We start from the raw sequence: 26988 nt of genomic DNA on the forward strand, positions 1-26988 counted from the left end.
GATGGATTGGGATAACTTGTTTAAAGCTCTCTTGAATAGTCATTAGGATTGTTAGGTTTTGGTGGTTATATTTTAAGAATAAACCCCAGCAGCTATTAAACACTGGAACAAAGCATGTTAACAGTCCACAAACAGAGCTGGAGTGGAAATATAACTATGGTTTGGGATTTTCATTGGGAAATTGGTGAAATGGAGAGAAGAAAGAAGATACAAAACCTAAACTCAGCTGTGCATATACACTGAGAAATCAACCACATTATTTGACAGGTAATGAATGAAAAAGAAACAAAGGGAAGAAGGAAGCAAAATCATGCCATTCTGTCCTCCTTCTGAGCCTTATTAGTATTTTGGGTATAGTGCATAGACAAGATGCTGTGAAGCCAAGGAAATACAGATACTTTTTGCTGGCTGTCCCTAAGAGCTGACCTCAGGGCGGACTCCACTCCCTGGAGCCTCCCTCACCTCCTGGCAATAAACCATCCCAGTGGCAAACCTGGCTGTACTCCCCAGGAGCAGAGCAGCACTCCTGACCAGTTTTACAGATCTCTGCCCAGGGATGAACACCACTACACCCATGCCATGGACACACCGTTGTCTTCTTTAAACCATCTCACCAAATGAACTGGTTCCCTCCAGCAAAAGGCCACTCCATCTGCTGCAACCAGTCTCCTATTCAGACTGCTGCTTTGTCACAGCTTTGCTGATAAAGGAGAATTCTGTTTTGTTTGGGTTTTTTCCGTTCTCCTGACCAAATTATATTGCCAAAAATCAATTAGCAGCCAAGCCTAAGACAGGGAGAAATGGAGGAGTCTTGCTTCATGTTTTACAGAAAATACACAAACACCCCGGTCCCTGCCATGGGATGTGCCAATTATGAAAGGTCATCAACACCTCACCACAAAGAAGTCCATTTTAGCAGCTCCTCAGCCTGTGAGTCTTCTGAAGGGACAGCCCTGACCAGGACAACTCTGGGTCAGCCAGGTAGAGGAGCAGTGGGGAACATTTGAGCTATTTCCTCATCTGACTTTAATTTTATTCATTTATCACTCAAGCCAGGGAAGTACTCTGATCCACACATGTCCAGACTTGGATCTGAAGATGTGCTAAGAGTGTAACAAGGGCACTGTAGTGCCAGCCCCTATCTCACAGCCTTTGGGCTGTAGGATGGCAGCAGATGGGGGCCACACATCCCAGCTGCTTTTCTGGGCTGGCACGTCACCACACCTGCAGGTATGGCTGTCACACCCACACAGGGGCCTGCACCAACCACAGCTCTCTCCTGGCTCAAAAGGGAAAGGGCAGGGAGTTACACAGACACTCCACACACACCCACCATCACCCAGTGTGTGCACAGGGGTGCTGGGAGACAGGCTTATTTAGAGCTCCACAATTGCACTCCATCGTAATTCCCTCCTTCTCTTCCAGTCCTGGATACAGCCTTAAAAATCCATAGCTCCAGACAGCTAGCCCACACACTGCTATTCCAGCTCAGCAGGGAGAGCATAAACTCAATTTTGCCAGTCAAACTGGAAGGAATAAAAAAAATAGTAGTAGTATTCTGTTAAAACCAAAGAAACACGCCCCCATCAAACCAAAGACAAAACAGAAGAAATTATATGGAGAAACAGTCCTTGCTATTGCTTCCATGGCCAAGAGTTGCTTGGGTAGCTCAGGGGCAGGAGGAGAGCCACTGCCTGCCACTGTCATGCAGCATGGCACTGTCCTCCTGTACCAAAGCACCACTGAACCCTGACAGCAGCTCGTCTTGGAGAGGGTGTTTGGACATGCTGCTCATGGCTCTCCAGCCCTGTTTGCTGAGCTGGGTCTGCAGAGACAAACATCTGGGACAACAACCACACACGCTCCTCTGGCACTACAAATCAATAGCTACAAGTACACAGGAACACCCAGCACATCCAGTACCCAAGGAGGAAGTGGCTGCCAGCCCCTCACCCAAGCCCCTGCCACACACACTGGGCAGGTTTGCTCCCTGCTTGACAAGGACCTTCTTTCCACCAGCCAGTGTTGGAGCTTCCCAGAGAGACCAAAGAGAAAGTCAGGCATAGCTCAAATAAGCACCTGGATCTACAAACAACAGATTAAATTCTCAAGCTACAAAACTATGTTTTAGCAAAAGTGCAATTGAACTCCATGTACTTGTTACATTTCTAAATATACTCTGGTTGTCAAGACAACAAAGAGACTGATGGATCTCTAAAGTGTACTGTATCCATTTAATTGTCAGCATTTCAAACTGACTCAAGGAGGGAAAAAAAACTGCTGCGTGATAAGTCTAATTGTCATGGTTACCACTGGCTAACCCCATAATAAAAATATATATATATTCTGGCTAAATGTGCCAAGCCATGTGAGGAGCAGATGGGAGACATTCTCATTACTGCAACAGCCTCCACTGGAAAACTAAACTTGAGGAAAGATGCGAGAGACTTTACAGAGATCTCAGACACAACAGACACCGTGGGCTGCATCTTCCCAGGCGTTTGGCAGCCGTTCCTTGGGCTTTTCCGCTGTGCTTATCCTCCCCAAGCGTGTTGGGACAGCCCATAGGGCTGGGGCTGCCTCACTTGTGAACATTCTGGTTTGGGGAATTTCATCCCTCACCAAAGAAAGCCTGATATGTGAATTGCTACTCCTTAAAAGCCTCTGACAACATCTGATGAGCAACCACCTGGGCTTTGCACTCCCACCCTCACCCCCTTGCACTCTTCTCTCCTGATGGCAACACCCGAGCCCACAGGAATGGCTGTGCCAGGAGGCTGCTTCAGCCTGGATCTTCTGCTCCCACACTGTTAACACAGCTAAACCAAGGACTATGTCCAGGCTTGGGGATGACAAAACAAGTGGCAAGAAACAGGCCGCTACTGCAAACACACCAGCCTGAGGCTGAGTTGGGAAGCGTCAATGGCTCCCAGCCAGCCTGTGCAACCCATCTGATAGGTGTGATCCTGCAGTGTGGAGAGTCCCACTATTCTCATGAGGTCCCTCCTGAAAGGGATGCTTTCCAAAAAGAACCTTTAAACATTGACTTTTGACATGGATCACCTTCAAATAACATCTGAGTTATCTACCTAGATATACAATGATTGTGGCTTTCCTTCACTGATCAGAACTCCTTCCATTCATTCAGTATTCACTTTTCTTTCATTAAACCAAAGTTAAAGTTGCAGGAGGAAAGGCATCAGTGTCATCCAGGTATGAGAACCAATGGAAAACAATTTACATTCACCTGGTGAGCACTGACTTAAGATTTGGACTCAATGAGCCTTATGGGTCCCTTCCAGATCAAAATATTCTGTGATTCTGTGATTTCAACGAAAGGGGAAGTTTCTAATTAGTCTGAAGCTTACCCAACATTTTTGACAGAAGCTATCTCAAAGTTGAATCATCCTTACAATCTCCCCCAAACTGTTGCACTCCTTCATACAGATAAAAACTCTGCTTCTTTGCTGTCAGACACTTTCAGGGAAACCATAAGGTGTTGCCTAAAACCATCTCCCAGAGAGCCACAAAGTAAAATCTGGTTGGAAAACACTGCTTAAGAGAAACGCCACTTTCCAGGCGCCTCAAGCAACACATCTGAGTTCGTGATATTTTCCCTGGAGCTTGCCCCTGCTCATTAGCAAGATGAACAATTTCTGAATTCCAAATATGAGATTCTCAGTGATGTAAAATGAACTTTCGTGCCTACCAATACAGTCGCTGTGTGGTTCACCTCTTGTGCTGCTTCACAGAGTGGTCTGTGCCTGGAGATGGGCAGGTTAATGTCAAAACAGAAGTAGCACAGAAGAGTCATCTCAGGGGCTTGTGTGAGAATTATTTCAAATAGTACTTGAATTAGGAGATTAAAACAAGTCTTGGGCACAAAGAAGGCTATGGTCTAATGTAAGTCAAAAGGACCTAGAGGCAACTGGTGTTTTACAAGTATTTGGGTGCACCCAAGCCAATGCAGCATCAGCATTTTGTCCTCAGATAATTTCAAAAGTAAGCATTACCCATAAGGAGTTTTAAAGAGATTATAGTCCTGAAAGCTGCATCCACATCTTAACTGAGCTGAAATCCCAAACAACCAAAAGCTTAAAATTATGCTTCTATTTCAACAGCATGCAGGTGCGGGAACCTAAGTTTGGGTTTTCCTGTTACTGAAAGTGCTCGCCTAAGGCACCATGCTTTTACAGTTATGGCTTTGGGACAACTGTTACATTCTGTACCAATAAAATATGTGCTCTCTGGAGCAAACTCCCCAGGATGACTCCTTTGCTTTGGCACAAATGGACTCATTTGGTTTAGATAAAAGGATGTTCCCTTGCATCATTTTAATTTGATTTTTTTTTTTTTGGTAAGATAGAGAAACAGTTAATTTTGCTAAATGAGTTCTCTGTTGCCATGACTTCACTGCAGACAAACACAAAACCATCAAGCTCCTTTTCCTTGGGCACTGTTTTTTTTAAACAGGTATTTGATCATCTTGATTCTCTTGCTTCTTTTCTCAACATCTGGATTCCCAGCAATATCCTGCAGTCAGACAGATACAAAAAGGCTATAGCTACTCAGTAAATTACAGAGATATTCCTGCACACACTCTTACCCTCAAAATCCACTTCTGCCAGCTGTGCCAATGCACCCTCTGTGACTCTACAAGCAGGGTAGCACTGCCTGCAATAGCAAGAAGCAAATATCTCCAAATGAAACCCTAAATTTACGGGATTAGACCCTGAAAATTGTAATTCCCATGCTCCCACCAAGGGCCAGTCAGCAGGTGCCTGCTCACCATCAAGCCAAGCTGCTGCCCAGGATTTTGCCTCAGTCCAAAACCAGAAGTCTAAAGTCCTTCCCATCGCCTCAGTTTCTCCAGTGGATGGAAAAGGCTGCACATGCATCATTTGCCTCCACGGAGTGTTATGACATTGGCTGGGTTAATATTCATGGAGTACACTGGGGACTAAGAGTATTATAGACTTTACTGAGGGAGAGAGCTTTTTCTTTTTCAATGTTTGCATTGAATAGACAGACTAAGTAGAAACAGCATTTGTAGCCTACAGCCATTATCCTGGTAAATGGCTTATTACAGCGTGCAGCCTACCAGCTCACCTCCAACCAGTCTCGCTTAAATGCATGTAGGTGGAAGTGCTGCTCATTCCAAAGAACTTTCTTTTTCACTGTCTCTGTCTGATGGAGACTCTGGATAGCTGGGCTCACAAGACAGGGCTTAGGATATAAATATTTCAGTACGAGCTTGTTGTTCAGTACCTATTTACAGCAATCACAGAACAATTAATTACCTCCCATCTAAGACTAATTCCCGTCTCTACCAAAAAGGGGGGTGAGTTTTGTCCCAAGACTTTCAATTTCCTGATGAGTCACAGCAGACACACTACAATAAGCTCAATACTTCAATCAGACTGTTTCTTATCCAGATATATTCAATACATTACTAAGATGTGGAGTGTGCTATTTTAAGGGCTGATTTCAGGCATTGTATGCATAATGCTTTCTCATCTGAACACACGCCTTCTCCTGGATGAGACAGATGAACGTCCTACGCCACCATCCCTTCTGCCCCCTCAAATCCTATAGGTAAATAAACACTGCAAAAGCAGAAAGTAAAGAATTGCACATTTGATGCACTGATTTCTACAACACGCAGCCCTCTCTCCCACTTTGCTAGCTCATTCCCTGCCCTTTGGCAAGAAAATAACTTATGTGACAGCAGCATCTGATGAGAAGAAAACATTCGCAGACTGCACAGGTTGCAACAAGTCCACAGCGTCTTGCTTTCTTCATTCTAGGGCCAAGAATTATACATTTCTTGTTCTGCCCCAAGGAGCAACTCTGCATCCCTGTACGAATATCCTCAGTTGTCCCCAGTTCCCACGCCACCCACTCACAAGCTCCAAGGCTCCATCAGGCAGGCGGGAGACACTTTGCCCAACCTCCAGCAAAATAGGTTATGGGGATCAGCAGGTGCCCTGTGGTCCTCATTATTTACTCAATTTAACAGATTTAGATATAATTTATTGTGTCAATTGGGCAATTGTTCCCAGCTGGGTCATTTGAGCCTGCAACAGGTTGCAGTCTGCCTCAGCCTGACCACAGCCAGCTGAGGAAACTGCCTCAAAGCAGACTGTGAAGAGCAGAGCCATGGTCACATCTCCCTGGACCATGTGCAACCCTAAGTTCTCAAAAGCAATGCAGTTAAAAGCTCCCAGACACCAATAGCTGCCTAAAAAATGTGTGGCTATGATGACAAATAGGTTAAAGAACACGTTTGCATGACAGACTGGGTAGAGGTGACAGACAGCTGTGCTGCTGGTTGCAGAGCTGCTGCTGGGCCATCAAGGACATCAGCTGCTCTATGAGCAGCCACAGCACAGACACCACCTCAAGACTACCCCTGTGCTAATTGCTAACAGCAGTTTTCCCCCTGGCACAACTGGACTGTGCAAGCAGTTTCTACACAAACAGCAGCAGTGCCAGTTTCTGCCAAGCCCATGCTAATTGCAAGTGATTCCAGCTCAAATGCTCTTAAGTCAGAAAGTATTTAGGTGACGTGTAACCAAGGTCTCACATTTGTCTCACCAGCTCTCCTGTGGTGAATGAACACACCATCAGCTATGAAGACCTGTCACAGCTTCTTCTCTTTTTTCCTCCTTGGAAAAACTTTCTCATAAATTCTTATTTTATGCCAACAAAAGTGCAGGACATTTTCGACGCTCGCAATGCCCTCAGCCTGTTGGTGTAACTGAACTGTCACAGAGCACAGAGGACATGGTCACCAGTATTCCATTCAAAGCAGCACATCCTCCAAGGCTCAGCAGCTCCCCTGGTGTTACTTTAAAAGTGTCAGTGTCTCCTCATTTATCTCAAAACCTGAGAGCACCTTAGGAATGTTCAAATAGTTTCACAAACTGTGAAAATGAAAAGGGTGAATGAGGAAGGATCATTTCACCTGCCCAAGCCCAGCTTGGAAGGACCAAGGAAAGAGATAGACAGAGCTGTGTTTTAAGTTTAAAACCCAGTAAATATCCTCTTGAGTAGGCTCAGCTAGGTCACTTTAACTAAGGTGAGAATATTCACCTATATTTTATTGATTTCCATTAAATACACTATTATCTCAGTCTGGGTGCTTATTGGACAGGCACCAGGCTCCACAAGACCTACAATGACATACACTTTGAGCTGCAGGTGACAGAGCAACACAATCCTAAATACACACAAGACCCCAGCTGGAATCTCAGCACCTCTTCTCTCCATTTCTTGAGTACCTGTGGTAAAACTTCTTGAGGAAGTCTGCACAGGGCTATCCAGTTCTAACCAGAACAGAAACATCAGCTACACTGTGCAGTTTTCCTCTCCTGTAGATGGCAACCAGCTTCCTTGGAGAAAGCATCAGGCAGGAGCAGAGGCCAAGGGCTGATGGCTTTGGCCATGCTGCAGAAGGTGCCTGTGGAGTCACTGCCCTAAGACTAGTGCCAGTGACTTTCTTAAAACTAGTGTTATGAATAAAGAGAAAATATAGGACCACCAAAAAAAAAAAAAAAAAAACACCTCAACTTAAAAGGGACCATAAATTACCTTTTTTGTTTCTTTTGGAGAACAATTCTAGCAGCATGTGGGTCTGCAGCCTAAAGAGACAACTGAGGAGATACAAGCTCATCTGATATTGTTAAAACATACAAGACCAGGATTCTCCCATGTGAGGCAAGTCCACGTGTCCTCCTGAAAAGCCATTTGGAAAGTTTCTAAATGCAGTAGGAGAAAAATAATCCTGCTTGGTCCATGCCTGTTTCTCCCTCTCCTCCCATTAGCGCATGGGGAGAAGGTTGGCTTAGAGCAATACCACATTTCAATTTGAATATGAATCACTCCTCTGGTGAGAAAACAAAACAGAAGCCCATTTCATATGAGCCTTATCTGAAGATATAATGAAAATCAACACATATAACAGGAGCAATTGAAATAAAGCATGGTGAAAATACTGCCTCAGACAAACAAACAACAACACTTTCCATTCTAGAAGATCCCAAAGTGTTTTACAAACTCCTAGAGCCAGGAATAATTTCATCTGCCACCGAAACATGGCTGTCACTAGATGGGTACTCAGCACCATGTTTTAATTCATGATGGAGGGAAAAATGTCATCAAGTAGGAACTGAGAGAGTTCAGGACAGCATGATCTTCAGTGGGAACTGCACCATTCTTCTGGAAAGTGGAAGTTGGGTTTAATTTCAATTTTTACAATTCAATGTGCCATGTGGGGCAAGCACCTGAACATGCACAAGATGTTGCACATAAAACTGAAGTGACTGGATGTGTAAAGATGGAAATCCAACTCATGTGTGCTGGTATTTTCCAACTTCTGACTCAAAAGCAAGAAAACAGCAGCTAGGTAGATGATTAAAATTTCTGAACCTGCCTGGGGATTACAAATTAATTTCTTATCATCCCACAGAGCTGAAGGGTCAGTATTTCCTCCCCCTGGTTCAGCCCAGATGAATTTAAAGGTAAAATGCTTCTCCTCTCCCCAGCTGCCCTCCAGCAGGCACAGAAATATTCAACACTCTTAGGAACAGGCTGGAAGCAAGCGCAGCATTACCATTCACCACTGCTAATGAACGTCAGTCTTGCACTTCAGCTGTACTGAAACACTGACAGAAACTCCATTTCCCCCCTCTCTCCTTTGCCCCTTGGCTCTTCCCATCCACCTGCTGGGACTCTGGCTCACCTCACAGGCAGGCATGGGCTGCTGTCACAGAGCTGGCCAGCAGAGAATGCTCCAAACTGAGGCCTTTCTCCTGCTACTGAAACAAGAACAGAAATCCTTCAAGGGCAGGGGATCTGAGCAAGTGATCTGCGCATTTCCAAAGCTAAATGTTTACTTCTCCTCCTGGCAGCATCTGGAAGCTTGCAGACTATTTATCTGCATCTTAGAAACAGCTATTTAGTCCTGCAAATACATCAACAATTCACCTTGACTCAAAAGAATGGTTTGCTGAGCTCTGAGGAAACAATGAAAAAATCATCCTTTTCTTACTTTTCTGCCAAATGTCTGTTAAAGCTTTTCTGAAAGGCATTTACTTAATCTTTTCCCACATTACATTATATATACAGTCACTATTCCAGAAAGAAAACAAAACAAAACTTGGTGCACAAACGCAAACAAATCTGGTTTTGGCCAGATCTGCCTAAACCAAAAGCCAGCTTCCTATTCTACTGGCTCAGGAGCAGACACCCAAAGCCAGATAGTTCCTAAGATTTCTGAGAGGATGACTTTTGGGTAGGCTTATTTGAGTTTGTCTTCAGTACCTTGGGACTCGGCGACAATTCAAGGGAAAATGCCTTTAAAATGAACATGGATTTGAACAGCAATTTGAAAAACTACTACCAGGCCATTTTTCTCTATAGCAGTGACATCTCTCCAACCATACAATCATATTCTTGCCAGCTGGGAGACTTGTTCTCATCTTGATTTAAGCAGACCTAATTAATTTCAGTTTTGTTGGGGAGGGGAAAAAAAAATCTACAACTCAATAAACAAGAAAGGAAAATTACAATGAGCTTAACATGCCATACAGGTGAAGGGAATTGCCAGGAGATTCAGGTAAAAAAAATTCATCACTGATTCATCAAACGAGTCATTGAGATGTCTTAAGAACAAGCTATTAAGAGAAGTCACTCTTCCTCTCCACCTTTTATTATTAGCTACTGCTGGAAGTGAGCTTTTCTGCAAATCTCAAGACCATTTTGAAGTGCTGGAGATTTTAGGAAGTGAAAAGTAGTTCTCAAAATGAATTGAACTGCTTGAAAAATCTTTTATTAAAAGTTGTATTGTGCTTCTTTCTCACCACTTGGTATTTCAGATGAACTACCCACTACAAAAAAAAAGGCCACTGTGCAGTTCTAGTTGAGGGTCCAGGTTGGATGGGGCTTTGAACAATCTGGTCTAGAGGAAAGTGGCCCTGCCCAGGGAAGGGCTGGAAGATGATCTTTAAGGGTTCCTTCAAACCCAAACCATCCTATGAGAGTGCCAAATTTGGTGACACAGGTGTTTTTAAGTTGTAGAAACTGAGCAAGAGAGAAGTTACTGAAACAAGGAAAAGACAAGGTGTCCAGTGCTACTGGAGAAAGCCACTTCCAAAACCCCAGGAGAACCAAGGATCCCCTTGTGTCAGCCCTGCCACAGCCTCAAGCAGGGCTCTGTCAGGGAGCTGGCACTGCCTGCAGCCAGCAGATTCCAGAATCTGCTCAGCCTGGCAGCAGAGTGGGAGGTGAGACTGCTGGCAGGAGCAGGCGGAGCAGCAGAGCTGGTGGAGATCATAAATGGAGGAGTGTTGTAAAACACGGAGGTGAGCACAGGCTGACGCTCACCTTCACAGCTCCCCCCAGAAAAGCACGGCTCTCTCAGGCTCTCACAGCTTTGAAACACGTCCAGATTTCACCGGATCAGTCCAGGAACCTCATTCCTATGCATGTTTGTTCTCACACGCAAACACGGCGAGGTTTTAACCACACACATTTTGCACAAGTCCCGCAGGCCCAAACTTTCAGGTTAATCAGGAAACTTGGTCTTAAATGGGATTGTAAACCAAAGGAAAGAGATTATAGATAAAGGCAACAACCACGAAGAACTGCAGAGCAGTTTGGGTGAGAAGGGAGCTTTAAAGCACTTCAACACTGAGATACTGTAAAAAGAGGACCTTTTCTTAATACAGGACTTACTTAAAAGGATTGCACCAACAGATCTTCCAAAACTGATTTAATCACATGAAAATATGGGCTGGGCTCCCTGCATTTAATATCACTCCCGAGTGGAAAGTTCTCATCAAAGCTATAACATATTCAGTTCCAGTAGAACAATTAGGTGACATTAGGTAGGCAGTTGTGACTCTCAGAAATAAATGACCTTGCTATTTACCACTATGTGCTATGCCTTTAAAAGTTTCCAAAAGTAATGGTCTGTTTCTGTGCGTACTGGAATATTCAAGAGCATTTCATATCGTTTCTCATATCAAGAAAAGAGCAATTAGATCAATAATGAAACAGGAGAGCTCCCTTTTACTTTCTGCGGTTTGCAAAGAGGTTCATGTTTCTGTGTGAGCACAGCTCTTGTTTTAGTGATGTGAAAGTGTGTGGTTTGTGCGATACTCAGTTTCTTCTAATATTCAAGTTTCTGTTGTTACCTACCTACAATTTACAGTAAAGGATCTTTTATTCTCACACCTCTCAATCTCAAAATTAGATCAATTTTCCCAACAAGATTTTATTACCCATGCAAACCTTTAACAAATACTGGAAAACTTACTGACAACACACTCCTCGTTAATACAGCATGAAACCACCCAAGACATCACTACTGCTACCAAGTCTACCTGTACATGTGTCTGTCTATAGAGACACATGAGGCAGCAAACACAAACCTTACTTTGGGGAAAAGGACTCTGTTTATGTTTGGAAAAGCAACTAGAATTCCATTGAAATTCATGCTGACAGGCCCAAGGCACCACATGGAGTGGGTAAAGATTATTAAGCAACACTTGAATCACCATGTTTACATCACTATTGTGCTATTTGTTGTGATTAGATTGCTACTATTTTCAAAAGACTTCAAAATATTTAAAATTTGTCTCCACCTCTGCAAAGCACGAATCTAATTCTAGCAAAAATTTCTGAAGAACCCTCCAAATGAGAAGGACATTGCAATTACTGGGGATGGGTAATCTACTGTCTCTAGCATCAAACCAAACTAAGCCATTTATAGCATTTTGGCCCTCTCCACAACAGACAATAGTGCTGATATTTTAGCCAGAAATGTTAATTTCCAGATAGTTGTTTCTGGCCATGTGCTCTACACCACAATCTTTGACTGTGCTGTCCCTGTAGCTCTGAAAGAAATGCATCTTTGTCAAATATACCGAAAGTCCTAAAGAGAAAATTCTCCTGCTGCTACACCACAAACATCAATTCAACAACAAAAATCTAAAACCAACTAGAATACTAAATATTTCTGAAGAAGCAAAGTAAACCAGCAGCAGCAATGTTTTAAACCCTGTGTTGAGTCATCTGGTCAGCTCTGTAGTGTGAACCTACTAAATCACCCACTAAAGAGTCTCCACTTCTCAGTGATGCCCCATTCTGCATCTCTCTGGGCCAGACTCACAGTTTGCATACAAATATTGTTATTTTGGTCATAAAATCATCATGTCCTATCTGGCATTAATTTAATAATGATGGCATTACACTGCACTACCCAGTCACTCAGCTACCTTGACTTAGACTAATTCAAGCAAGAATTAAGAACACAAATATTCAAACTCCTTGATGCACCTCGCACCCATCCAGGGAGGACTTGGCTTTTAGCCAGACTGCATAAATCCCAGTGGGATTAGTCAATTTTCAAGAGACTCCTTTACAGGATAAGTAAGGAGGTCAAGTGCTGAAATCTATAAAAAATGACATGACGGGTGCATATGCCCCACAAGATACATCCCTCCACCCTTTTACAGTCAGCAACAGGGATGACTAAATGCACACAGCAAAAACCATTTTAACCAAGGCCATGGAAACTAAACTGGCCAATGTACTATTTATCATGCTATATTAACATGAAATAAATTTATCTGATTAGATCACCAAATATGACAAAAAGGTCATGTTTGGAAGAGATGAGCAGAGAGGACCATGAGACTACTGCTTACCTGGCTCCTGCTGAAGCAGAACTGCTGAAACCTTTAAGTCTCCCTGCAGACAGCCCTGATGCTCTTGGGCAATGCCAGCAGCTAAATCTGGACTATCACAAGACTCTTTAGGACATCCTTCTTAACTATTTGGGCAATGCTCAATAAAACTAAGGTACAATGCACTCTGCTGTAAAAGTGCCCCAAGCTAGGTGTTGCCACTGTGGGCAGCTGCAGGTCTGCTGTTCAACCAAAATGTATAAAGTAAGGGTGAGTAAGCCAAAAACATTCTAAATCACAGTCACAATTGATCATGGTGACCATGGAGCTCAAGCACGCCAAATTTCAAAGGCACTTGGTTTCCCCACTGCTCTATCTTCATGCAGGAGACCTGACTGCATCCTGCACCCCCTCCAGCCTCAGGTATTTCTCAAATGTGAATGACATTGTGGGATCTGATTTTTGAATACAGGTAAACCCGGACTTGACACAGCAAACAGACCATGGGAACAGCTTTGTTTATTTTAACATGAACTCTTGACACACCTCAGGAGAGCCATCACTGCCCTACCCTTCACCAAAACACCAGAAAGGAGCTCAAGCTGCTGCTGCAGCTAAACCCAATGCTGGGAATGGTTCCAAACATCTCTCTGGAAACTAGCATGATAATAAAACTTCTGCTGAAGTCACACAGCTCTCAGGCAGCTCGAGATGGGCTATCAGGAAGTGGGACCCATCTCAAACCAACCACAAGCTCCTCGCCAACAGATTCCCATCAGCAGAACAGCACCAGTCATTGCCCTCATCTGGGCACTTGGCCATGAGAAAATGTTGGAAAAGCCTCTTCTGTTTTTCTCCTCCCTCGGACAAGTTCACGAATCACCACCACTGGAGATTAACTGCCTTCTCTCATCGACAACCTGAGTAGGATTTGGACCACTGACAAAGATTTCTCCTTATCCTCCAGACCAGTTCGTGCACTCCCTATGGAACACTAACAGAGTTTGTCACTGGCTCTGAGTGACCTTGGCACAAACAGAAATTCTTGTCTCTCTAAGCAAGAATTTGGGAAAGCAGCCTTTACTGGACAGGTATGTCTGGCTGAGATTTGTGATCAGATGCAACACACGGCACAGTGTGTGACCTGGAGAGATATTACCATCAGCTAAACAGCAGCACAGCTTTCTTTCTTCCCTGTCCCTCATTAGCCTCAGAAGCCAGCCTTGCCAGCAGCAGTCATGCAAGCTGAGACAACAAAGCACATTAATGATGGGCCCCATCATGTTCCATATTAATTACTGTAGCTAGTAGTAAACTGTTGGTTATAAATCATATTTTGATAACCTGCCCTTTCTTTGACAAGCGAGCTCCAATGTTTAATGTTGCACTTAATCCTCAGATAATACCCCAGGAGTCCTCAGTGTGCCCAGCAACAAATCAAAGCAACCTTCAAAAGGCTGGCACGGGTCCCCTTTTCCTACACACCCCAACCTGAAACTATCCCATTGCATCAACTTTGTTATAGGTCAGCTCTAAAGGCTGAGTTGCCAAAACCAGCAGCACACTCAGTTCTCGAGTGTCCACAGGGCTGTCCCAGCACTTCCCTGGGCTGGCAAAAGCCATGTACATGTTATACACATATCCCAGCCTTCCAGAAATGCTGCACTATCAGTGTTCTGCAGGGTAAAATAGCAGGGCAGTAATCCCCAGAATATCCCCACATTCAGAAGAGAGCAGGATTACTTCTATGTAGGATCAAAACAGTCAACTAAAATCTATCCAAAGCCATCATATTCTTATTTTTGTTTCTTTTTAATTCAGTGACATTTAGCTAGCAGAACAGCTGTTAGCAAAGGTCTAGGAGAGGTGGAATCCCATTTTCTATATAAAGAATTATGTTTTGGAGGAAACTGCAATTTGACAAAAATACCTATTTGGCAAAGTACATTTTAAAAAGTGGAAAAATATGCTCTGCTTTTTCTAAGGTAGCAAAAGATCCACCATGGCTCATGAAAATGATCCCAAGTTTTAGGAACAAAGATACTAAATTATTTTGCAATGTGCATTCAGGAAAATAAGGAGGACAGATGTGGCCTCTAAGAAGCAAACCCTTCTTTGTCTCAGCCAGATGTGCCCATCACCTCCCACCACCATCAAAACACGTGAAAAACTCATCTCGGGCTTCCCACAGAGTTGCTACAGCTTTTACAACTGGCTGGTTTCAGAAAACCTGACATAGTCAGCACCATCCTTTATTTTACTCTGAAGGCCCAGCACAAGCAAGAACAAGATGTTGCACTTGCAATTTGCAGTGTGAAAATCCCAACAGCTCAGGAAGAGAATCAGCAGTGGTAACCAAGAATCCCATCCTCTCCTCCACGGATGCATGTGAAGCCCTGCAACCTCACTCCAAGCTACAAATTAAAAGTGCTTGCAGCAGTCAAGGGTTCATTCTTGTTCTTCCACCACTGGTGGCAGATGGTATGTGCTATTATTAAATCTTGATTTCCAGCTTATAATAGTAGTCGTATGAAATCTTCTGCACTAAGACAAGAATTCACTATTTTTATTTTGGGAAAAAAAAGCAGAAGTCTTAAAGTTAAGTAACTTTTCTCTTTTAACAATTTCTTTCAAAAATTTGTAGCATACTTCTCCTAATTGGAAACACACAGAAAATAGGATATGGCCTATTAGTTAAAGGTCAATGCACACTTAGCCACCTCTTTTGAAACTGACAGTATTGTCATGACAGCCATAAAAGCTGCTTTGAATTTTAGTTCCCTAGAAAGTAAATATAAGGAATCCCAAGGCCGTAACCACAAGTGCCACAGCTCTTAACTCTGATGTCATATTCAGCTGAATGTGTGCTGCAAAAGCCAGGATGGTAATGCTTCAAAATCAGCTCATCTGAGGGAAGGACACAGTAACTATCCCCCTGCCCACTGTCCCAGGCATGTACCACATGCCTCCATTTGATGCAGCATCAACAGCAGAAGTGTTTATTCCCAAGCATTTAAGTGTGGGGCTCTGTGAGGTTGCTGGGACCATTCAGGGGGGCTGCTGCAACCAAGTATCTCACACTGCTGTTATGTTGTACTTGAGTTTGCAACTGCTCCTTCCAATCCCAGCTACCAAATAAACGTTCTCTTCTTTTTTTTTTTTTTTTTAGGAACCTGTTCAATTCATTTGTATCAATTTGTTTCTCCATCAATTAGCCAGGGCATAGGGGGCTGATTTTCAGACCCTCTTCTAGTGTGTTAGATGTAAGGGGACAGGGTAATTAATAGATGTCAGGCACAGTGCCCCTTCATGCATTGATTTCCTCCTGCTTAGGAAACACTCAGGGAGAACACAATCACCCCTGGCTGTCAGGGGTCTTCATAAAATCCATAGGCTTGGATTCACAGGAACTGCTAATCATTTTGGATGCTGAGAAGGGGGAAGGCAGAATCTGATCTTTGTAAAGCAGAGGAAATTTCTTATTAACTGCAGCTCCAGAGTGTACTTCAAAGGGAGCTTACAAGAACAGAAAAACTTTCAGAGCAAGAGGCAGCTCAGGAAAACCCTTTTGGTCCCAAGCTGCATCAAGGGAGATGGGAACACTCCCACTGAGTTCAGAGCATCTGCATCTCTGAGGCACCCAAAGCAGGGATTGCTGCAGCCACCCCAGTTTGCTCCCCCACTGCCACATCACATCACATCACAGTCATCATCCTTCCATCACAGACAATATGGGTTTCATCAAGGTGTCTATATATAAAGTTGAACTTTGAGAAAAAACAGCATTTTATGACTATCCACCTCGGTTGTTTCCTTTTAGGGTTTAATTTTTCTGTGTATTACATAAAGTCCTCAAAAAAAAAAAATCCTCAAGGTATTTGATTATTTCCCCCACCCCACAGCTCTGCCCAGGAATGCACACCTAACAAACCACGTAGGTGTTTGTGCAGAGCTGGTTAAAATATCCTCATTTTGCAAATGCTAAACCTCGCTGTACATACCACACGAATCAAAAGCACAGAAAGAAGACAATCCACGAGCATATCAGGCAATCTTGCTGGATATTATGCTTACCTTTGCATAAGCAATAAAGCATTTTTCACTGTACACAGAAACTCAAACCCAAAAATACCTACCCAGAACTGCTCGCTCTTAGCTACTCCACAAGGCACAGGAGACCAATTCTACTTTAAAAGAAAAAGATACCCTTTCTTCTATTTGCTGAGTCTCTCTGGAGACATAATGGCACTTTGGCAGGGCAGCATGTTTAATAAGAGATGATGGGGAGAGAAAGGTTCTCCAAGAAAGATGTCAGTGCCATGTAGCCAGCATACTGCAAATGTTATATTTCAAAGCAATATAAATAACAAATTACTACATCTCTCTCTTTAGAAGTCAGAAAACACTCCTCATGCAGTGTTTTCTTTAAAACACTGCCCTGTGTAATCATCTAGACAATGCAGTGACCTGGTCTATGACACAGAGATGCACAGTGGGAACAGACAGAAGTAAAAGCTGCTCTGAAACAATACCACATGCATGTGGTCCTGCACCAGCGCCCACCAGAGCAGACATCTGCTGGCAGCTCCACCCTGCAGCCTGCAAGGGCTGAGTGCCTTTCCCACTGGAAACCTTTCCGTGATGCTAATCTGCTGCAGAAGGAAAACCACTAGAGGAGGACACCCAATAGCTTCCAGCCAGAACACAACACGCCTTCAGCAAGACTTTTGATTTTCACAGGCACACACTCAAGTTGTTCTTCACAACAAAGAGCAGCCTGTCTGTTGCATAACTAACCTTAGGCTGCATTAGATAAGTTGTGCCTTCTCACAGATCAACTGACCTTAAATAATGTCCCCAGTGTATTCAGAGCCAATAGGTTTTTCTCTTAGAGCTCAACTGACAGGTCTTCTCCTTCCAGCTATTTCTTCATATACAAAGAAGGTTTCAAGAAAAATCTCATGCTTACTGTTCCAAGAGCAGCTTTCCAGGCCAAAAATGAAGGCCAAGGTCTTAGCTCCAGAGCTGCATCTCCCTTTGAAGGCTTCTTGAGCACTTCACTGCAACAGCACGAGCAAGAGCCTTGGCAGGACGGATGTGGGGCTGAAGCAGATGATAACTGGAACACTCAGCCTGTCTCTGGAAAGCTTGCTGCAGTTCTGCCACTGAGTCAAGACAGAAGGAAAACAGCCAGCCATGCCAATGAAACCCTGCTTTGTATTCTGGGTAAGGCAAAACAAAGGTCTGGTGATGAGGAGCTCTCGCGTGTCACGCAAGGGTCAGCAGCAAAGGCAAATTCCACCATGGCATTTCCGTTCTGTCGCCCAGCCCATTGCTGGGAGTGGATACAGCAGGATCTTTCATTGCTTGTCCAAAAATGGCATTTAACATAGCTGTGCAGCATCACCCCACTGCCACATTCCACTCCAGAGGAGGGCTATCAGTCCCTGCACAAAGCTGAAGTCACAGGGCACTGTGTCATGAGCAGGTGAGATCCTTTAATATCTTTTTTCCAATCCCCATCCTGGGTGCAAGGTGATGCAGGAGCTCTGCAGCTGCCCCAGAGGTAGAAATATATGGGAAGAGATGGAGTGCCAAATTAAGCAAGCCTCTGCACCCCTCCTGGCAGGTCATTTCATTGTCCACACAGGAGTCTGTACATTCCCTGTGCTGTCAGAAACAAAATGCTTTGCAAAGCAGGCCCACATCCCTTTGGGAACACAGGCACCAAAGCAACTGCCCAATAAACCCATGGCAAAGGCAGAGGCACTAAAAGCCTGGCTGTTTTCTGACACCAGCTTAGCTGTCATACAAACTCCTCTTCTTGAACATCAGTTTCCTACTTAAAAATCACGGCGCACAGGGCTTCTCTTCTTGATATGTGTTGCTCCACTCATCCAGCTGATAGCAAGACAGATACAGCACACACATCCAGCAATTCCCTGATCTTTTCCAATGGAGTACATTAGAGCAGAAGCCCTGCCTCACCTCTTGCAATTAGCCAAGCTGGGCTTCATTGATAAGTCTGTGCCCTACAAAAGAGCTGTGATCTTCCACATCCAGGACATCATCACCTCTTGCTGTGAGCACAACAGCCCAGACTTTTGAGGATTGCTCATGCCAGGGGAGGTCCACAGCTGCTGAGGAGCTTTCTAGTAAATCCAGCCCTGATGGCAAAGGAAAGGGCTTGCAGAGCAGAGTTACAGGAATCTATTCCTCCTGCATTAGTCAGCATATACAAATACATCCTCTTGCTTCATTAAATTTTAATTGGAGTACACATGAATAGGCTTCGCTGGTTACTTAATCAAAGGGAGTCTGATTACAAGGTGCTCACATGAAAAGCTAGAAAGCAACATCCTTCCTCGCTTTTCTTTTGGATTTTTTTAGGCGTCCATTGTCGATTTCTTCAGGTCAGTTGACATTTTAGGGCTGCTGCAAAGAACCATGAAAAGTAGCCACAGAGAGTAAATAAAGCACTTTGAAGGGAAACAGGACACAGATCATTAGCCCTGCATTCCTCTTCATTATCCAGACAAAATTTAAATGCAAAATCCCAGAGCAGATGTTGCATTAGCGAGCTGATCAGCAGTGCTAAACACAAGGATGGCTTTGCTGCTGTGCATCATGCATGTGTGGCTGGACTGTCTGGGGTTTCAATATTTTAAATGTCCTTAAGTGTCTGAAACCACAGCAGATCTGAACCTATAAAAACTCCTACCCATAAACTTTGGGATTTCCTCAGCAATCACATTCTCTGCTACACAGACGCTTATTTGTTCACACACCTCCCCTGAGGTTAGAGAAACTTTGCACATACTCTCCTGCCTGCCTAGAATGGGACAACCATCTCCCAAACTCCTTCCTCACTAAACCATGAGCTGTATGACCAGATCCTCAACTTCCATAAGATCCACACAGTTGATACAGCTTGAATTTACTTACAGCAGAAAAATCTACCAGCAAAGCAACTGCAGTGGCACGAGGCACAGCTGGGGATGGGAGCTCAGTGCCTGACTGCGTGAGAAATAAAAAGCAGCTATGTTGTTCTGCACGACTCTGTTTGCTAAGCGAATCAACAAAAACAACCAAAAACAAACAAGGAAAAAAACAAAAAAACCCCCAACTTTCAGCAATTTGAAACCACAGCAGATAAACTCACTTCCCTGCTTGTGCACACTTGCTCAGAAGTGTATATATTCTGTACAGTGACAGGTTCTGGCAGCCAGGGACTGACACACTTTCTATGGCAATGTCCTAATACTAGAAAAATTTGGTCATAAGCTAAAAATGTTACAGAAATAGCATAGGATCATAAGTTATGAGCTGAGTCAGAACTCTATCTGCTACTTGACTTTTATACTATTTTGTTCTTTAAAAAAAAAGCCCATCATGCTGTGCGTTTTTTAAAAAACAGTTTGCTGCTACCATCACTTATGAAGAAGAATGAGCCTTTGTTGAGGGGGAAGAAAGTAATTTAAAATGGCAAAAATCGATCTGAAAGGAAGCAAAGGACAGAGATCCCCTCATACACCACAGCCCTGTGTGTAGTAAGCCCTTTAACTAAGACCACAGCCCCTCTGAGTGCCAGTTCTGGAGGGCAAGGGGCTGCCCCTTCATCAGGTACATACAAGGACTCCTCCATCAGAACTCCAGGGATGTTGATGGGACTGTACACAGTAGTACAGTGCCCTAATTCCCAGGAATCCTGGGTGTATAATGCAGTCTCCTGCATAAAAGCATTTTATTTGCACTCTCTACTTGTAAATCACTGGTAAATAATTAACAGACAGCATAAGTATGTAACAGAACTGAGTCACAGGTGTTAGCAAAGGAAAACTGCTATAAATGGATATGTCACAGCAATAAGCCGCCTGTTCACCTGTTGGGTGCTGGAGAAATTAAACAATTTAGTTTTCATAAATTAACCCCTGACACCCAGAACCTTACTAGAAAGCCCATCCGTATTCCTTCTCTGCTATTTCTGACCACAACCTTTCCTCCATTCATAGTTTGGACAGTCTTTAAATGAAGAAACAATTAAGTTTCCCAGGCTTCTGATTGCTGGGTAGAGCTGTGGGGTCACACAAAAGCCCATTCATTGATCCCAGGGAGGGAAAGGGAGATGGGAGCAAGAAGCCTTGCCCAGCATGCCACTGGGAGCTGCCAGACTTGCTGGCTGCAGCAACAGGAAAGGATTTCTCAATTATGAACACACAAATGTAGCAGAGGAGGAGACCAACCCTTGTTCCACATCTCCTCTTTAGGTTCTCCCTCCTTCCTGCTGCCCCTCACATCCTACAGGCTCTTTCTGCAAACAGCCCAGGAGTATTCTTTTCCCTACAAATAGCAGGAAGGCAGGGGAGCAGAAATCCTCCTGCCAGGTGTGACACTGCAAAGAGCTGCCATGAGGGCTCTCCACACTCCTTAGATCACCAAAGTCATTTGGCACCACAACATTTCAGCCCCAAATACACAGCTGCTGGAAGGGCAGCAGGCAGAAGCCTGCTAAACAACCAGGAATGGGGAAAGCACAAGTCCTCAGAGAAAAGTGAATGGCCAAAAGCTGCTCAGTCCAAGGCAGTGCACTGAGGGAAGTAAATCACCAGTGTCTCGCCATTCTTTGCTGTGGGTCCCTCAGAAAACACAGATCCTCTGCCTCGTCAGCAGCTCTGCCTGGAAACAAAGCCCAAAAAGGACCTTTTCTGACAACAGCTTCAAAATGTTTAAGCTCATTTCACCATGTTTGGTTTGGTTTTGAATACGGTAACATACAAGCAATGAATTCTTGATTCTTTTTTTTTTTTAAAGTACAGCTCCCATAAGCTAAAAAAGTAAATGGGAGTGCTTTGCTTCCTGGGGTATGGAACTGGAACATTTTTCTAGCACCTAATAAAACATTGTTTGGTTGATACTAACCATTAAAATATGTGTTTCAAGTCATGTAATGTTCCCTGTGAAATTTGCCTTTTTGCTCCATGAAAAAAGGGCACTGAAAGGAATCCTGCAGCCATAAGGATCTCACTTAATTCATGGAAGTATCGTTTTAAAAGCCTCACAACGTGATCAAAGCACTGTTGAGAACAGATGTTCCAGGCTTTACAAATTCCAGCATAAGTATTTTTTATGGCATTTATCACTGCTAAATTCTTTCAGCCATATTTTTCGCCACCAGAAGCATGCAGGCACTTTCCTCCTCAGGGAGAATATGTTCACATGGGGAGTGGTCTCCAGGCACAGACCCTGTCCCCTGCCAGCATCCTCCCCATCTGCAGCGAGGAGAGCTGTGCAGTGTCACCAGCAGCTGTGGTGCAACAGTGGAGCTGCAGGAGCAACAATGGGGAGCTGCAGGGCTGTGAAGGAACCTGCTCTTTCCTAAGACAGCAGCAACGAGTCCCCATTCCTAGAGGTGATCATGGAGGCAGAGAGCACATATTTCAACTGCAATTCAAATCACAGTCAGATTTCCACCAAGAGCAAAGATCCCACAAAGTTTAGCTCTCCACAGTCAGTTTCTGTGTATTCACAGTCTCAGGAGCATTACCAAGTTCTCTGCTGACAGAAAGTCTGAACACCGTGCAGTGCTGGGCAGTCTCATGAGAGTGAGCTGTGTACCAACAAAAGACTCACAACTACCCCAGAATCTGAAACATAAAACTTATCTCTGAATAACATCAGGTTTTTTACCCCTTTCAAAAAAAAAAAAAAAAAAAAAAAAGGGGATCTGAAACAACCAGCTCCTTTCAAATTTCACACATTCGCAGAAGAGAGTGTTTGTGAAGAGGACCCCACAAGCACATCACTTCTCTAATATGTGCCCAATTTAGTTTCACCTGTCTCCATGTGCTCCCTTCCCAATTCCTACAACCTGCTTGCACATCCTGTTTCACTATGAGCACAAGCTTCTTCCCTGGGGCAGCAGCACTGCCTTCACTTCTCCTCACAGTGAGCCCAGACACCAGACAAAACAGGAGCAAAAACACCAGCAAAAACAAGTTTACCAATCTTGCTTATCCAGACTGTGAGCCCAATCAAGGCACCACCAGGGCTGTGGCTGATCCACACCCTGGGCTTTGGGTACCACCAAAATGACAGAGCAACAGGCCCATAAGTTAAGTCAATCATCAAGAAGATGGAAGAGTGACCTCTGAAAAAGCAGCACAAGGCAAAGGAGGTCTCCCAGAAAAAGGGAGGAAATGAGGAAAACACATGAGAGCAGAGGCATCAAGGTTGCAGTGACAGGGAGGATGCTGAAAGTGAGCAAATATCTTGGAAACAAGGACAACAACTCAAGCAAAGGCTGAAGGATGTTGGAAGAGTAAACACAAGCAAAGAGAGGGTCTGTAAAAAGCCTTTACCAGCAAAAGAATCACAAGCAATCACAGCATCAGTCTTCCTCTTGCCAATTCCATGTGCTTTTCTTGATGGACCTCCTAGTCTAAGGACTTCTTGAGCTGCTTAAAATGTATTTACTTCTTCATTTAAGAGGTACTACTTTGTATTTTAAGTACACACAGAAAATGTGCTGAAAATTTAAACACTCACACAAAATCTTGCCATGCTGGCAACAGAGATTTTGTACGGGCACAAGCAAGTGCTGGCACACAAACAGGTGCATTCACATCTATACTGCAGCTTTTCAGCAAAAGGACTGCTCCCCTAAGAGCCCTCAAAGTGAGAAAAGAAAGGAGGAGGGGTGTACAGCACTGTCACAGACAGGCCATGCTCCTCAGAGATAACCAGCCCTGGTATCAAAGTCTGTTTTCCTGCAGGTCCTGTCCAGTCCCTCCCCTCACCTGTGGGAGCATCATCCCAACAGCTGCACTGCATCTTGGGCTGCAGCCACCTCTGGGGTGTGAGCCTGGGCCACCCCTGCCCCTGCACTGCCCCAGTGGCAGTGCCATCAGCCACGGACAAAGGACAGTATCTGCAGAGCCCAGGATGTAACGAGGGAATTTTAAAAGGGCACTCCAGTTGGCATCAGAATTTACTGGAATTGTTCTGCTGAGTTATTAACGTCACAGCCCTGCTCTAGACCAGAGTCTGTTTTGTTATCTTGCCTCCCCACTCCAAGTGAATTTGCTGGGTGATTTTAAGAAAGAGAAAAAGGCGGTGACCAATTCTCAGGCCTTCTGATTGAGGCAACAAAAGAGAAAAAGCATTCCTACATTGCTTCCCTGTTGTTTTTATAAATAAAAATAATGTATAGCCCTAACTGGATAATAAATACGCTCAAAAGCTGTCCTTAAGTAAAAGCTTTTGATAACAAATTGCCTGTGCTAACCGCTATTTTACTGTTGAATTTTTTATTGTTGCTTAAGCACTGCAATTATGCTAATAAGCCTGAGAGGATGGTACACTAAAGCATTGAATGTGACAGATATAATACTCAATAAAATGTTAATCTTACCTGAAAATTGGAATCAAACAGCCTTATTAGTATTTATGGATATGGCACCTCCAACATGTTTCTCTTAAGAGGAATATATATATGCAATAGATATTTCCAAATATACCCTACTATTTCTCATGCCTCCACAGAATTTAATTCCAGGTGGTTATTACCCCTGCTGCTAATTGCCAGTCCCTTCTGGAATAAGAAACAAGAGTGTTGCCTTCTGGGACATGCAAAACTCCTGCACACTGGAGGGCTTTTCCTTTGCCACCTGGAGGATGGCAGCTGTGGGGATGGGGACAGCTGTCCCCAACTCTCAGCATGGCCACCAGGCTTGTGAGGGTGTGGCACAACACAAAGGCTCTGCTCTGCCACCCTCTAACCTATTTTCCCCATATCCTCTCCTTTTATATTCACAGTTATTTACAGGTGCTGGAGAAATGACCTCTGAATTTTAAGATGGTACTGAAGACAAATTTATTTATTTTGCTCTAAAACTTTTCAGCCAGTGCTTACAGGGAACCAGACCCATCTACTTCACCATAAGTTACAGCATTGCTGATTTGGACCAAGAGCTGCTGAGCTCTCACAGGGGTCTGTCATGGAGGTGCTTTGTGACTTTCCACAAGCTGCACTGTTTTTTGTACCTTTATTTCACCACCTAGTCCCAGTCTGTTGAAAATTGCTTTCTCAACTGATGGCATCATTTTTTTCACCCCATATAGGCTTTCTCTAGGGGAATTTTTTGGCCAAACTCATGTGTCTCAGACCCAGCCTCAGGGCTCCACTGCCATGAACTTCCTGTGAATAAAATTCAAGTGGTCTTCAGCACCTTAACTTTCTCATCTTCAGAAGGAAGAAAAAATGAACTCAGAAGAGCCACTTGCTTCAGACAAACTATACTCACATTCACAACCAGGCTCTAAAGAGACTATTTGTACACAATGGACTGTGCAGCTTTCAAGTGCTGCAGGTTAATGCTTGAATAGCAGCTTCTGGTTTCCAGTTTCACTCCTCATGCTGCTCTCACCTAGAGGAGTCAATTCTGCTGACAGGACAGCAGAAACATCAATAACCACTCAGATATTTCCTGACAGTAAAGCAAGATTCTTACCACTGGACGATGCACACTTCCATGGTGGCAAACATTAGGTGGGAGATATCTGGGAACTGTTTTCATGAATAGTCACAGCAGGGAAAACCCAAATTGCTTTCCATTGAAATCTGGGATTCCCAAAGGGCTCAGAGATTACAGCAGGTAACCTACAGGACACAGCTCAACACACCACAGGACACTCATGGGCTGTGTTTAGCCATGCTTGCACTGAGGGCAGGATGGAGTGCCAAGATGGGAACAGGGTGCCTTTGCAGGACAGAGCTTAGAGCAGCTCCACAAACCCTCACTTGCATTGCAAGGAGTGCAGCACTTGGAAAAAAAGCCAGTTGCTAAATCAAGGGAAGCTACCAATTGACTGAGCTGGCACCTCCAAGAGCCAGGAGATGCATCCAGGGCTCCTCCACCCCAAGCAAGCCCCAGCACGAGATGCCAGACACCAAATTTCAGAAGCAGACAACTGAACCAGGCACACAGCTACAAAGTGCTGCAGGACCACATAGCAGCCACTCCCACAGAGGTGGCAGGACTCATCCCTGCCATGTTAAGTGAGTCTTATCATTATTTTCAACCCTGCAGGGAAATCTAAATTGAACTTTGGCATATAGCTTTCTTTTGCTAAGCAGCAACGCTTGAATGTTAACTCCAGTCCTGACAGGCATATTTATGGACTATTCTTTGCAAATAATCTTACCCTGACCAGTCCAAAAGGTCAGAACCATAAAAAAGAATAACAATTAAAAAAAAAGCACAAGGCTGGAAAACCATCACTACCATTGGCACAACCCCTCAACTTATTAACCGTCCTTGCAACAAGGTGAATGGCAAGGTCTTGGATTTATTTGATTGATTGAGATCAAAAGATCATGGGGGAACACAGTAAATTGCATCTTTCCACAAACGCATTTTGCTTTCAAGATTTGCGCAGATAGTTGCAGGAATTGAAAAGCTCAAGAGGAGGAAAAAATAAAAGAGAAAAAATAAAAAAAAACATGTACAAAGGTGACTTCAGAAAGGCATCCCTTATTTTCTTCTTGACACCATCTGCATTTCTTACAGCTATTTGCAAGCTCCTTCCATGTCCCTGTACCCCTGAGACACAACATCTTATCTCTGCTAAGCAGAAGATGATAAGGAACAATAAGGCACTGGTTTAACTCCAGGGCAGACACCAGTGTTTGCTGACATTATGGATGAAATGTAAATTTTAGAGAAACCAAAGTCCAACAAGAGGTTGAAGAACTTCCCATTGAATTTCAGATGTCCTACAAGATAAGACAGGTATCTCACTGATCTTCTTCACTGGACCAAGGAAGACAAAGCACCTGAACACCCCTCTTGTCATAGGATGGCTTGGAGGCTGCCTGAGCCCCGGCTCCATTTGTCATCAGCAGCTCCCCAGGGAAGGGATGAAGGAGGAAGAAGCAAAGGAACTAAAGGAGCAGACATCTTCAGGACATAATTTCAAGACCTAGCTGGTGAGCCAGCATTTTTAAACTCAGGAAAAGCCTGCTGTGTTTGCTGTCAAGAGAAGACAAAGAAACACAATGGAGAACATGAACAGAAGAGCAAGAGAAGAAAAATGAAACTCTCCTCCACTTTATCAGCCCTGGAAAAGAGAGGAAAAGTAATCACTTGGTTCCTCTCTCTGTGTTCCACATGATATTTGTGGTTTGCTCAGTATACCTATATTTGTAGCATTGTGTTCTGATGTCACAATAAAACAGATGAGGTTACACCCCTGAGAGTAAGAGTAAATCCCTTACAGGGACCATGGAAATGACCCA

The 26988-nt window shown here is 44.0% G+C and overlaps 1 protein-coding gene across 3 annotated transcripts in view; it reads right to left on the bottom strand.

Annotated features, from left to right (window-relative positions):
- Positions 1–26988, bottom strand: part of LPP (LIM domain containing preferred translocation partner in lipoma) — a 332580-nt gene that overhangs the window by 242109 nt on the left and 63483 nt on the right. The window lies entirely within an intron of this gene.

The sequence above is a fragment of the Agelaius tricolor genome, unplaced genomic scaffold, assembly GCF_023055355.1.
Source record: "Agelaius tricolor isolate 1412-34295 unplaced genomic scaffold, bAgeTri1.0.p SCAF_12, whole genome shotgun sequence".
NCBI classification, from domain to species: Eukaryota; Metazoa; Chordata; class Aves; order Passeriformes; family Icteridae; genus Agelaius; species Agelaius tricolor.